The following is a 12,572-nucleotide window of genomic DNA, read 5'->3' as shown; positions in this document are numbered from 1 at the left end:
GAATAAAGCCTGTATAAACACTGAGACCTCTCATAACCAGTCTGAGCAGCTAGCAGAGAAGTAACCTTATTGAATCAAGTCATAAATCGTTCTCTGCTCTCTGACACTGACTTCACACTGATACTGATCTGTACTATACACTAACTGTGCTTCAGGCTGTATCTACTCTGTATGAATTAAAGATAATTAATGGAAATTGGCGCATTTATTTTTGGCCTTCCTGCCCCAGTTAGCTTTATTTCACCAAGCACAAAATAAAAAAGTATTTTACACACCTTAGAAATGTTGACATTTCTGTTTGTTATTCATGCAAGTTTTTGGTTTATGCTCTGAACCGCACTGAACATGCTATAACATACTTCTGTGCTTCAAACCCTCAGTCTGAACATAAAAACATGTTCTTAAAAAAATAATTTCAGGGTACACTGAGACATTACACTGTAAATTTCAGTAACAACTGGAAGGAGATGTGTCCTAAAACTTCTTACTGGTTGTGTGTAAGTGAATAACTGAATGACAGGAGAAGCAATCACACATTTAATGATCATTGTTTAAAATGCCACAGCACCCAGGGGATCCATTAATTATACCATGCAGAGATGAAGTCATGAATCTCATGCCCCACCACCTTGATTTGCATTTCTTCCGGTGTTCATTTCCTTATTACTGTAAAACAAGAGCACTTGGGGCTAAGAATTTAATTGCTGCTTCTGAGCAATTTGTATCAGAGAAGCGATCAATAATATCTCTCTCTCTCTCTCTCTCTCTCTCTCTCTCTGTCTCTGTGTCTTTGTCCCTCTCTTTTTCCTCTCCAGGATTGACAAGTCCACTTTGGCTTCCCTGAAAGCTCGGTAAGTTCTTATTTCAATCCTGGTTCTGGGGCATCTTGCTGCTTCTACATATGCCAAATTTATTTCAATATCAGGTTAAAGTTAATGTTCTGATCTGTTAGTCACACAAGGCCATAATTTATGTAAACGTGCTTGTGGAGAAAATTCCTGGGAGGCACTGATGCGTAATGGTTCACAAATGAGGACTGAGACTGCATCACAGTAACCTAAATGCTATGCTTGAAACCTGACCCCTATTTCCACTTATTTTCCATCATGTTGATTGATTCTGACTGAAACCTCAACAATCGATTTGGTGTAGAGTTGCAGACTTTTTACTTTTTACTTTAAGATCTGCAGACGAACTTCAGGATTCAAAAACTATACCCACAATCCTCTGCGTTTCTGGAGAGAGAGAGAGAGAAATAAAGAGTAGATAAAGAAATTATAAATTTCAGTTTACAGGTAAAAACATATGTACATTGAATATTAATCAAAGCTAAAACAGGAAATGACAGTGATAAGAAAGTATTTTTATCTTCATATTTTGTGGCTTGCGGTAAAAGATGAAATTATAGCCTTATCGCAATCAAATAAACTAAGTATAATTTTTTGAGTTTGACCACATTTCTAAGTCTTTACTTATAGACTTATACTATTATAATGTGCTACTTTCAAGGTTGGAATACATGTATGTAAATAAACAGCATCCATATAAGTTTTTCTGTCTGGCTGAAGAACCCCCAGATTTTTATTGTGACCCCTCCCCTGCCTGGACAGATTTACTGCGTTGTCGCTTCACAGTTTCCTACATTGACATGTTGTTCAAGTCTACAACGGCAGGATGAGAGTGGGATGAACAATGGTGCATCATTTTAGACTCTCTGCAACCCTGTCAGATCTCACATCTTACTGATTGATTGTCAGACAGCATCATGATTCACTGGTTGCCACCATTTAAGGAAAAAGCCCCTCATGAGTTCAAATGCCACAAGGAGACTTTTTCCTGAGCTCCCTATGGTTATTCTGTTTTTTCACAGTCTCACATACCCATGCTAGGCATTTGTAGTACTATTTTTACTGTAGGAAGTCAGATTTGACCGATCACAGCTACGATAGACTGTCTGATATCTCTAAGTTGCTAAATTGCTCCACCACTTGCTTTGTTGATGCTTGATTCATTGGACTGATGCCATTGTTCAGTCTCACTTTGGCTGCTGTCTTTGTTTCGAAAACAAAAAAAACAAGAATGGCTGTAAAAAGAGAAGTAACAGTAGAAATGTCGACACATGGGGACTTCGAGTTGTGACTGGGTCAGTTGAGGTGAAACAATCATTAATGATTGTTTGAGATATACATAACAGCTATTTAGTCAAATTAATTCTGGATGGGAGTGGAGAGCTGAATGTGAATATCATTTGCTCAGCTGTGTACCTGCTTCACGTAATGTTCTTTGAGGATATTATGTGTGAGGAGCTTGTCTTTGTTGAAACAAACCACCGGCAAACCCCTCTAATGGAGGTTGCCGTAGTGATGAGAAGTGAAGGGCTTCCGCGTGTGTGTTTGTCTGTCTGGCAGTTTATATTAACACTATCTGTATCTACAACCCAAACCCCAGTCTGTGCAAGCTGATACACACATGCACACCTCCAAAGCAACAGTAAACAGTGCACCAGAAGACACAGTATGTGTCGCAGTCACTGAGCCAGTCACAGTCACATTAACTCTGTAACCCTTTTGAATTCCGCTTTTTTTCTGTCTTCATCTCTCACCTGCCTGTCCACTCTGACTGCCGTGATGGTGCCACCTGTTGAACACTGCACTCCTGTTAACTTTGTTTAGAGATTGCAGTAAGATTACTTTTTGTTGGATGTTCGACAGTTGTCAAAATACTGTGCGTGTACCATCTGAGACACAACTGTAAATACAGATTTTTTTCATTTAAACTGCGATAAAAATCTCTGTCTATGTCTTAAAAACACATTAAAAAGATAACAAAGTAGAATAAGGCAGGGTTCTGCACTCGAATCAAGAAAAATGAAACATTGCGATTTGCATTTAGACAGATCTATTGCTATATAGCCAACGGTAGTATTAACAGCTGTTTACTTTCAAGTCGAGAAGAAACGTTGCAAGTTCATCATCAAACTTCATTCCTTGACTTATTAAGAGCTCTCTCCAGTGGTGACAGGCAACAGCAATCTTAACTCTTGTCTTTATCACGTTTTTTCTTCTACTGGAGTTAGCACCCTAACCAGCCAGCCCCGGCTCCTCTTGTCACTTTCCGATGGTGAGTCACTGTAGCCTCCAATCTTCCGTGAAGATGCTTGGAAGGACGTATTGTACCCTCTTGTATTATAAAAATGATGATGGCTGAAGTTCTTGTCAAGCAACAATCACCACTACCTGTTCCAGTCAAGAAACCACCTTCAGCGGCAGAGAAAACTTACAAATAGCCCCTTTAAGGGCTCGAATTACAGACCGACATGATAAGAAAGAAGCTTTTTGCAGTAATATTAAATACACTTGGCTGCTTTTCTATGCCAGAGATCCAGGGTTTTATTCTGAGCTGATTAAGTGCCAAGCTGGTAGCAGCTCATCGTTTGTATTTACACTTTAGAACAAGTGATTGTCTTGGATTTCTACAGAATAAGAAGACAAACAATATAGGTTGAAATCTATGACAGTGCTTACTATGAAACTTGGTCACTGAAGTTTCTGTTGGTCAAAGTCTTTGGTCAAAGTCAAACCATTTGATAATCTAGAGCATGAATATACGTGTGAGACAGAGGATTAAAATGCTGGACCGGTCTCAGACGGCTGCAATGATAAAATGCTAAACAAGGCAGCTTTGTAGTCAGCTGCGTTTTAGACACAAAGCCTTAGCTCTAAAAAAAATTCTCAGAGACTTGTCTGTTATCTGCGGTGTTCTCACGCATGTCTCCCCCGGTCCCTGGCCAGGTGTCATTAGACCGTCTACTCTGGAGTGGCTCTGAATATGAATGAGTGAGTCGTGACTCCTGCTTGAGCTGCTCCTCTGCCCGGATTCTGAATGGCATTGACACGTGTGCGTACGTGCATGCGTGTGTTGGATCCAGGTGTTAGATGTAAGAAAACAGCGCAGAGACAAGTTAAGAAAGAGAGGATCAGAGATGTCAGTCCGCAGGGTACAAAAGATATTTGCAACATAGTGGGAATCTTGATGTGCTTACAGGGTGACATAAAATTTGCAAAATGAAAATGACCATTCTTTAGTTGTGATCTGTTGAGAGCTTCAACACACATGGAAATATTAAAGAATGCAAATTATGCCCTTCTGAAATTAACAGGTGAGAAAACAATACTAAAGTCTGTAGAAATAACAAGAGGGGAGGAAGGAAAGATTGGACAAAAGAGCCAGAGAGTACACAAAAAGACAGATATATCTGATGCTTTTTGATGCTACACAGTTTGTCATATTCCATAAACTTACTTAGTTGACTTATTTTGACTTATTTGGTCTGCTAAACTCCTGAAATGAAACTGTACAAGGAAATAGATCCAACAAGGACGGGGGGAACAAAAAAGAAAAAGGAAAAAAAGCAAAGTGGAAGGCCAAGGGAACAAAAACATCAGATAGATGGCTCACTTCAAAGTTTGTGGCTGCAGGGGAGCAGATGTGAGGATTTGATTTTGTTCTCTTTTCCCCTTTCTGTCCTGCCTGCCGTCAGTTCACAGTGATCTTTTTATTCCTCCCTTGCTCCAACTTTCTCTCCTCCCTCTCTCTCTTGTATCATTAATCCCCAGTGCTCCTCTTCCTCTCTTCTGCTCATGGTTACTACAAAGAGATCACTCCACCTTCACCACACACACACAGCACCTCATTAATAACTGAATAATCACACCTGTGTGTCGCTGTAGTCTAAGTGTGTGTGTGTGTGTGTGTGTGTGTGTGTGTGTGTGTGTGTGTGTGTGTGTGTGTGTGTGTGTGTGTGTGTGTGTGTGCGTGTGCGTGTGCGTGTGCGTATGAGCAAACATGCATCTGTTTTGTCCTGAAGTGGTGGAGAGGGTGAATGAATATTATAAGTGGACAAACACGAACAATAGAGGAGAGACAGGATGAAACACACAGTGAGAGGGGGAGAGGTTGCACCTGATCAGCTTCTTAATACTGTGCGACGATGCCCCGCAAACTGTGGTGAGTAACTGCTGTGCATTTTGTCCCTATTTTTACATCATATGCATAGATGCTTTAATACTATGTAGAAAAAAAAATGAGTGGCTCAGTATAGAACTGGTTTTGCTCCTTTAAGATTTGCTATTGACAAGGAGGGCTACCAATCCTGCTTTATTTGAGGTTATGGTGTATAAGTTGCTTTCATGATTATGTAAATTCTCTATGAGGTGATGATAGTGCATAGAGCTATCTTTGGTAACAGTACAGATTTCATGGTTTGTTTCTAAATGATAGACCTGCACTATAATGCAAATACATTTAAATTGTGTATCATAGCAGGAGAGGAGAAGGGATTAGTGAACTTAAGAAGTAAAGTGCAGTTAAGTGAAGTGGACCACAGGAAAGCTGAATTGAATAGAATGGAGTATTGCAGTATAGAGCACAGTGTATAGGAGCAGAGGGTAATAAAACACAGTGTCGTTGTTCCGGATATTTGATGACTCCAATCTTATAGTTCTTCAGTCAGCACTGTTCATCACAGTGGGCTGATACAGATCAGATGATTGCTTTGTTCTGTGCGAGGATACATGGGATGACTATAATGGTATCAGTCTGAGGGTTTAATCTGTTTCTATAAGGAAAGCTATCACACCTCTGTGTCTGTGTCTAGTTCCTAGTTTTTCATGTAAGAGCTGCTTGTTTCTACTGTCTGTCCACAGTAGATTTACCAGAACAAATAACTTGAGTATTTTATTTCTCAGTCTCAACCACAAATTGTTTTACCTGCTGGATTTTCAATCTGGCCAACTGTGTGCCTGCCTCTTCCTCCCATCTGTTCTTAACATGCATCTGTGTGTGTGTGTGTGTGTGTGTGTGTGTGTGTGTGTGTGTGTGTGTGTGTGTGTGTGTGTGTGTCTGTCTGTGTCTGTCTGTGTCTGTGTCTGTGTCTGTGCCCATGAGAGAGTCTGCAGCCCACTGCTCTTAATTAGACGTTGATACTTGTCATACATTATTTCGGTCCTCCTTGGCCCCCCCTCCATGCCATTCTCTGCTCAGACCAAGCAGAGCTGCAGCTTACATCTTAGAGCGTTGTCCTCTCAGACACACTGCTGGCAGCTTTGTGATGTGGCTCTACAGGCACCTGTGGTGTTCTCCTCTCTGCTTTTCAAGAATGAGGCTGCAGCCAGCCCTTATGTTGCTAGATTGATTTGATTTCTGATAGCAATTCATTGACTATTTTACTGATATACTTTACGATCCCTCTTTTTTAGAACTGCATCATCTTGTGTACTGTTCCATTTGACTTGATTCCAGTTTGCACATATGAGAAAAGGATTAAATACGTTCACCTGAGTTGAATTGCTGTGTGGACTGACAGGCAGGATGAGCGACAAGAATGAGGCCGAGATTGAACTAGGGCCTGGGGAAAATAGGTTTTGAGAAAATATGAAAGAGGCCTTCTTTAAAAGGAGCAATGGAGCATGATAAGAGGAGGTGCCTTCTTCTTCTTATCGTTGTCTAGCCTAGTTTTGTGGGGCCAGGTGTAAATGTTATCTGTCTGCCAGCATCATGGAAAAGAGCAAATGGGCTGCTGCTATTTCTGGAGCCTGGCATTTACTCTATCTCCTGGTGCCCCTTCTATATTGCGGGGAACGATGGTGAGTTGTGACCATCGAACAAACACAAGACTAAATGTTTGCTGGTATCATATTGACTTTAGGAGATGGCTTATTAAAGCTCAAGGCTTTGCTCTGTAGCACAGAGAGAAGAAGCAATGATAAGTCACAGGGAGGCTGTATGCAGCCTTAATGAGCTGTCGGCTTTATTGTGTTTTGCTTATTGGAAGCAGTTGTTGATGTAGAGTACACAGTTACAGTCTGTTACCTAACCTGATATAAACCTGTCGGCAGTGGCAGAGAGAAAGGAGGGTAGCACAAATGGAGGACAGAATTTCAGTCAGGTTTTATATAAAACACAACTGCCCTGCCTGAATGCAGGGGTTAACAGGGGTCAGTGTAACCACCAATATACACGTGTATGTACACGTACAAAGCTATATGGTGGGATTGACACAGCCGCTTGTAGCACACTTTCAGTTCACTTTTTTTTTTAGAACAATATAACCCAGAGTCTTGTGTGTGAGTTTGTTTCCTTCTGTCTCTGGGTGGTTATATGGGTGTGTGTGTGTGTGTGTATTTGTTTTTGAGAAAAAGGTAGAGAAACCAAGACCACAAAGTTAAAAAAGACCAGAAATATGATGTGGGAAGTGGTTGAACTCCACCCATCCTGAAGAGCTCAGGGGAGGATGTTGCACTTCCTCTCCTCTCACACTTCCAATTGCATCTAAGTTAAAAAACATGTATACTTTTATTTACGATAACGATTTCTAAATACGTGACATTTGATTTTAACATGTATTAATATACATTTTTTTAAATATTGAATGGAAATGATGACAACTTTATTATAACCTTACTGATTACGGCATGGTAACCATATCTGCATTGATATAAATGCTCTAAAATCATCTTTCCATTGATTAATTTTGGTTAAAACTTTGATTCAGGAAATAATGAAATTATTCCACATTGGAAGCTAACGGTTGTGACCACAAGAGGGAGCCAACTGTATGTGTTTGTCTCAAAGTGCCTGTCAGAGGGAATGGTTGGTGCCTGTAATTTGAGCAGGTGAAGGAAAGAAAAATGACCACGAGAGGGAGTTATTTCTCTATTTTCAAATGTTAAATCAGTCTCAAGCTTTGACCCACCAACACATCCACCTGTTGAAGCTGATTCTGGGAACAGCTCCATGTGACTGGTATTCATCATGAAACCAATTTACACTTTTTATTACCTGCTGGTTAAACCAATTGAAAGGAGATGCATTTCTATTCAACTGAGATAATAGTTTAGTGATCACCAGAAGCAAATGTCATGTCTTTTTTGAATTGTGCTTGTGTCTCACAGATTAATTCTATTACAATTAAACAAGGTGGAAAAACCAGTTGCATGCACATACTGCATCCTCCATCTAAATGTCACTTGACATACAGTACCGTAAACCCACTCGGCTTATATTTATAGGTTAACACTGCAAGACAAATGCGCTGGGTTTTTTTTTCAGGCATACTGTATGTAGTGGCCTATAGGGAGCCAAGGCTGTTGCCATGGCAGCGAGAAGTGATGATGGTCCAATATGGTTCATTACCATGGTGAGAGGCCCTGGTTATCTTACCTTTCAGCCAGACTTCATTGCCAGTGCATCAAAACATGAACAGTGGAAAGATAATCTGACTTGCAGTGACCGTGGTTGCCCATAGAGACCACAGTGCGTCCCCCCCCCCCATGGATCTAGAGGGCGTGTGTGTGTGTGTGTGTGTGTGTGTGTGTGTGTGTGTCCAAAGGAAGAGAGGAAAAGACACATAGAGGGAAGCATAACGTGACTGGTAACATGACACCTCCACTTTGTGTGTAATAACCCAGAACTCTGCACTGTCTGTCAGTTGGGAAGTTTCATTTCACCTATGCACTTACATGCTTTTATTAAAAGGCATTAACAGGATGCCAAGAGGTTTACAGATATGGTGAGGAGAGACAGCTTCATTAAAGGATGATCAGGTGGCTGTTGCTGGCTGAGGACCAGTCAGGGACAGGAGCTTCTGCTCCGAACAAGGTTAAATCTGATTTAATTGTGTCACAGTGGAGGCTGCACTGAGGTGCGGTATACAGGAGAGAGATAAAGGAAGACGTTTAGTTTTTATGAGAAGGGAAGATTAGGAGCAATAATTTTACTTGCCATCAATTACACAGAGCTGAAATAGGTCTTTAGTGAAAAACTTTACAGGTGGCAGTGGATACAATGTTCAGTAAGTGGTCCTCTTTCCCCCTCCTTACCCCTGATCTTCCTTAAATTTTACATTTCCTTTCCTTAAAGGAAGTGCTGCCTTATTCAGAGTAACATAAGAAGGTGTCAGTGACATCTCTTTGTGTGCAGAGATGCATTTAGCTTATTTTAGCATAAAGACTGCAAGCAGGGGGCTGCTTCAAAAGACTAAAATTCTGATACTGCATTGCTGTATCTTGTTTGCTAATGATTCTAAAACCTGGCAACAACATGGACACGACCTCTGACACACTGCAAGCAGTCACTACAAACACCTGTGTTAGGTCAGTAAATAGCTGCAATGCTAACTGTTTCTAAAACCACAGTCTCATTTTCTCTCACACAAAAGTTATATCTGCATTTACTGATTTATTTATTTATTTATTTTACCATTTGGCTGCAAAGTAAACGAGCTGTGAACACAACAGTGACATAAAATCACCTCCGAAGCTATTATGGCAAACTTGTTAGCAAAAAGTTGCCTATTTATACATCCAGTAGATATGAAGCAACATTAGCATTAATTTCAGCATCTCCTGAGGGAAATATCTTGCTCTTTGCTAAATGCTCCTCTAGTTGCACAGATTTGATAACTGCATCTGTTGACTATTTGGTGCTGAGTAAGTAGTGTACAGTGGCTGTTTTAGAGAGTGTTTTTGATATAAACAGTTACCTGCTATGTCTGAAAATGACACAGGAGCAGAGAGAGTCCCAAAACAATAAAGTTGTGGGTCATTAAACCAAAATGAGCTGAAAGGAGCTAAAGAGCACCGCAGAGCTGAGGGAAAATGCGACGTCAGGTGATATTATCTGTGGATTTGTCACTAAAGCAACCCCATGTAGTCATTTGATCCATTATTAAAATAAGTGTTGATTCTAGCAGCTTTAAATCCTCTATATCTGATCAAACATATATAAACCACAGCAGCTAAACACATTGAGCACATATTTTTATTCACAGACATGAATCTACATTACTTATAGCTCTGTTTTCCAGTTTTCCAAAATGTGTGTAACTATGTATGCAACGATTTCCCATTGAACCTGTGTCTTATATGTGGAAGCAGACATAAAACTACAGAAAAATATCTGCCTCTTTCTCCTCTCTCTCTCTCAGCCTCGAAAATATGTATTGCCACTAGTGTCACTGTGTGTGTGCTCTGCTTATTAAGCAACAGTCTTGTTACTCTAAAGTCCCCCAGACAACCAGCTGTCTCTTTGCTTTTGACAAATATTTACTTCTTGCCTTCTCCCTGATGCTGCACACACACTCAGACACACAGAGTAGACTGATAAGCGCACCATCTGGCCTGAGTGCTGGCTGTTAAGGGCTCATAAAATAGACCCTCACCTATTTAGAGGCAGAGGGCTCCCTGAGCTGCAGAGAGGGCTCCCTGAGTGACAGGCTGTGGAAAAACGGGTAAAGAGCATGCACACTCGCCTTTCTGCATGCACACACGCACGGTTGCACACATGCCCACCCACATGAACATCCATATTCACGGGGGACGGAGGAGGTGAGACAGATAGGAGGTGAGAGGATCAGAGGATGTACCTGTTCTTGTTCTGTCAGTCTCTTCACCTCTACCACCCTCGATGACTTTCTTTGAGGATAAAGATATACAGAGATTGATTCTGCACACCTGCAAACTGATCCTACAGTTCCATATATATCAGTACTGCATAATACACATCTGACGACTTTGTATAACATGTCACGCTGGGTCTGTCATTCAAAAAGTTCATTATCATCACAGCATAGCGCTTAAATGTAGCATGACTGTTTCACCTACTCCTGGGTTGCCAGAACACAGAAACCCTGTGCTGCTCAATATATTATTTATACTTTACATCTTAAAAATATTTGTCAATCAAAAATAAGAAACCTCCTCCTTAACAAAGACAGGGAACCAAAATAAAAATCAACTTTTTCATCCACAATGTTCTTCTCATCTTAGTATTCAGATTTTGAGGACGCTCCCAGCAACAGAAAACTTGCTGAGAGGGAATGACTAATTATGAGTGAGTCAAAGTGGGAAAAATTTATTTTAAAAAGACATTTGGAGGGCAGCTTGCCTTTTTTATTGGCTACTCTATCATCATCACTGTTGATTAAAAAATGTTCATATATCCTTAATGAGGAAAGTAATAACATCATACCATAACTACTGAGGTTTGCAGTCTAGATTATTTTTACTGCTGCAGACAGAACAACTGATCTTGATGTTTGTTGTGTGCGTCGTTTATCCATCGCGTCAATCTCTGTTGTGTCTCCAGGAGTCTTTGCCAAAACTAACTAGGCCTGGCAGGATGTTGTAAGTTATGCTCTGTGATTGCTGCTGTTACTGTTTTGTACACAAACACTTGACATAAGCTTGCAGCGAATTATAGGCCGTCTCCATAGCATCTGAAAGACAGGCAGGTGATGCAGTAGGGAGTGCGAAAAATGAGAAAGAGAATGAGTGAAGGGATGGGGAGAGACTTTGCGTGGTTCGGAGGAATGAAAGAAGGATCAAGGGTATTAGATGAGAGAAAGGAGACAATAATAGACCAGGAGAGACAGATCCTTTGTTTAGTTTAGACAAACTGGCACTGCTGTCCACACCACACAGCAGAGATGCTCTTGACGTCTGAAAAGAGAGAAGAGGGTGAAGATGGCAGAGTAAAAAATAAGAGAGGGGATGGGGGATGGGTGGGGGCGAAAAATAAATGGATTCTCTCTTGGGAAAACTGAGCCGAGGTGGAGAGAAAGAAGGCTGAGGAAGGAGAGGGTCACAGGAAGCACTGGAGGTTATGAAAGGAAATCTTTTTTCTTCTCTCTCTCTTGTAAAGTTTGACCCCTGTGGATAAAAGTGTGTTTGTGAGAGAGCGAATGTGTGTGTGCCATCTCTGCGACCCTGTGAGGTCATTCTCAAACATCCACATGAAAGCTGTTGACAGATGGTGGGGCGCGTTGCAGCTGATGTTCTTGTCCATCCCCTGATTCAGTAACCATTTTAAGGCTTTCTATCAAACAAGCCATTGTTTTTTTCTTTATCTGTCTGGGTCTCAGCGCTGAAACCACTTTTCTTATTGGCTCACCCTGCTCTTATTCCCGCTCATAAATGGACTTAAGGGAAAAATCCATATTCAGGCTGCATTTGGCTCCCGTTCAGCTCTGTTTTGTATGCATACAAACACATAAACACACACACACTTTCCCTCTCGGTGCGTCCATTTTGTAAATATATTAGAGGTAGGGAACAAGGCCCTGTCTCGCTCCAGCAGAGCTTAGTTCAAACCCAATTTTCTTTCAAAGGAATAATTCATCTCCGTATGTGAAACCTGCAGATATGGCCTCAGCTTGTCCTTGCTTATTTGGCCCATGCATCGTCACTAGCAGCTAAGATGGTAATGGCTTGTGTTGATAGATCATGGCAGTTTACCCCCGGTCACTACAAAATCATATTACATGCTGCATGAAAAGATGATGAAAATCTAAATGTAGAGGGAGATGTGCACTATTTTGCAAAAGTGACAGCTACTTGTGCAAAATGGTTGATATAAAAACAAATAGATACTGTTAGTAACATTGAAATTATTGTCACTGCCCGGAACCTTGGTTAGCATTGAAACTGCACAGAGTGCAGGACAGAGCTGCTAATGTTAGCATCCAGGACCTGCTAATACTACACAGGATGTGGATGTGATATAATCATAAACAT

General features: G+C 40.9%; 1 protein-coding gene across 1 annotated transcript in view; it reads left to right on the top strand.

The window, feature by feature from the left end:
- Positions 1-814: 814 nt before the first annotated feature.
- Positions 815-12,572, top strand: part of rap1gap2 (RAP1 GTPase activating protein 2) — a 70,492-nt gene continuing 58,734 nt past the window's right edge. The window contains exon 1 of the mRNA XM_022761196.1: positions 815-851. The gene's annotated coding sequence lies outside the window, so the exon portion shown is untranslated. The remainder of the gene's footprint in view (positions 852-12,572) is intronic.

This window comes from Seriola dumerili, unplaced genomic scaffold, assembly GCF_002260705.1.
Source record: "Seriola dumerili isolate Sdu_G_001 unplaced genomic scaffold, Sdu_1.0 BDQW01000391.1, whole genome shotgun sequence".
Taxonomy (NCBI): domain Eukaryota; kingdom Metazoa; phylum Chordata; class Actinopteri; order Carangiformes; family Carangidae; genus Seriola; species Seriola dumerili.
Note: the sequence above shows the minus strand (reverse complement) of the source record. Positions and strands in the feature narration are given on the sequence as shown.